The sequence below is a fragment of the Schistocerca gregaria genome, chromosome 5 (assembly GCF_023897955.1).
Source record: "Schistocerca gregaria isolate iqSchGreg1 chromosome 5, iqSchGreg1.2, whole genome shotgun sequence".
Classification (NCBI taxonomy): domain Eukaryota; kingdom Metazoa; phylum Arthropoda; class Insecta; order Orthoptera; family Acrididae; genus Schistocerca; species Schistocerca gregaria.
This window is the reverse complement of record NC_064924.1, coordinates 73,549,421-73,551,613: the sequence shown is the minus strand read 5'-3', so window position 1 is coordinate 73,551,613 and position 2,193 is coordinate 73,549,421. Positions and strand designations below refer to the sequence as shown.

Below are 2,193 nucleotides of genomic sequence, written 5' to 3'. Positions count from 1 at the left end.
CACCGACTGCTTGCCGACTATGCTGTCCACATGCATTGCTCACAGGGTCATCCCAATCATCGCCTGCTTTTCCCTGCCAGGGTCCTCCCTCTGCCCGAATGGCGACCTAGGTCTGGGCTTTCCATTGCTGTCCACGTCCGGTCCCTGCTGTCGGAACTGGGGTCGTTCCCTCTTCTGCCGCCCTTCCAGGCGTGTGCACCCACGCCTCCCTGGTGTATGCCCCGGTCGTCCATCCGCCTGGACTTGGCACGGGAACCCAAGGACTCGGTTCCGCCTGTGGCCCTCCGTCGCTGTTTTGTTGCGCTCGTCGCCTCATTTTCAGGCTGTGAGCCTGTCTACACTGATGGTTCCCTGGTGGATGGTCGTCCTGCCTACACTTTTGCTCACGCTGCTCATGTTGAACAGCGCTCCTTGCCGGCTGGCTGCAGTATTTTTACTGCCGAGCTGGTGGCCATATTGCGCGCTCTTCAGCATATGCGTTCCTGCTCAGGTACATCCATCGTCATCTGCAGCGACTCCCTAGGAAGCCTCCAGGCTATCGACTGCTGCTATACCTCTTCTCCTCTGGTATCCTTTTTTCAGGAGTCTGTTTTTGCCATTGCCCGCTCTGGTCGTTCGGTGGTTTTTGTTTGGACGCCAGGTCACGTTGGCATCCCGGGGAATGAACGTGTCGACATGCTCGCCTAAGGGGCGGTCGACGCCCCTACTTTGGCGATCGGCCTCCCAGCTCGTGATTTACAGCTGGCGTTGCGCCATAAGGTGCTTCAGAGGTGGCGTGACGAGTGGCGTAGCCTGACTTCGCGAATAAACTGCGGGCTGTTAAGGAGACTACCGATGTGTGGCGGTCCTCCCTGCGGGCTTCTCGCAGGGACTCTGTCATCCTGTGTCGGCTCCGCATCAGCCATACCTACCTGATGCACGGACATCTTTTGCGTCAGGAGGTTCACCCCCTGTGTCAGTGTGGGTCGCGGTAATCGGTCGCCCACATTTTGTTGGAGTGTCCCTACCTGCGCACCCTCCGGCAGATTTTTAATCTCCTGGGCACGTTGGCTTTGGTTTTATGCGACGATGCCTCCATGGCTGATGACGTTTTAAATTTTATCTGTGGTAGTCCTTTTTATGGTTCCATTTAGGGGGGACCTGTCCCTTTCCCTTTCTGTGTATCTTGTCCTAAAGTGTCTCATTGGTTGCAGATTTTAATGTGTGTATTCAGATGGTTGACTCTTTCCTAATTTTTGTTCCCATGGTCAGTCAACCAGTCTCCGGCCCTCTTCTTTTCTTCCGTTTCTTTCTGTCCGGTGTTCGTCTGTACTCTTCTTGTCTCTAGCGTTCGCTGCCACATTGGTGTTCTTTCAGTGACTGGGGGGAGGGGCGTCTCCTCCCTCCTTGGGGTTTTCCTTGTTCCGTAAATTTTGCTTCGCCTGTTTTTGGAATGGGGGACTGATGACCTTAGCTGTTTAGTCCCCCTTAAACATCCCAACAACCACCACCACCTGACGTATTTCACAACATTTCTGTCACTTCATACTGTTTTGTAATTTCCAGAGACTCTTTGGAAGTCTTCTTTGGCGCACTCTTTTCAAACTGAGTTCCTTAATATCGTATCTTACGATAGTTTAAAATCAGTATGGAAGCATCTTTGTCACATGAGAAAGGTAGCATGAAAATAGGGCTGGCAGGGGTAGCGACAAGAAAGCAAGAAATGAAGACAGCCAGATTTCCCAAGCGGTCGCCGATCCGAATACTAACGTTGTTGCTTATCTTCGGTGGTCGGACGGGAAAAGGTTTTTTTAATGTAGTTAGTTTTTGGAATTTAGCGCTCCTACAAAACAGTAGACTCTGACGCATTTCAAGAGCACATGTGTCGATTCGCAGTGTTTCGTTATTTTCAACGAGTTCCTAGCACTCTTCCTCCGCGCATTCTTGTTCAAACTGAGTTCATTACTGTAATTTCGCATCTTACGTTTAATACAGTAGTTTAATATGCATGTGGAAGCATCTTTGTCGCACCTGAGAGTTTGTATGAAAAGAGGGCTGGCAGGTGTAGTGACATAAAATTTAAAAGAAGAAAGGGAGCCAACAGCACCCGGTGTTCCCAGGCGGTCACCCAACCAAGTACTAAACGGGCCAAATATTGCTTAACTTCGGTGATCGGACGAGAACCGGTGTATTCAACATGGTATGGCCGTTGGC

General features: G+C 51.1%; 1 non-coding gene across 1 annotated transcript; it reads right to left on the bottom strand.

Moving 5' to 3' along the window:
• Nucleotides 1-2,074: 2,074 nt before the first annotated feature.
• LOC126274282 (5S ribosomal RNA) lies at nucleotides 2,075-2,193 on the bottom strand. Its single transcript, XR_007550108.1, has one exon. It is a non-coding gene; the product is annotated as a 5S ribosomal RNA (ribosomal RNA).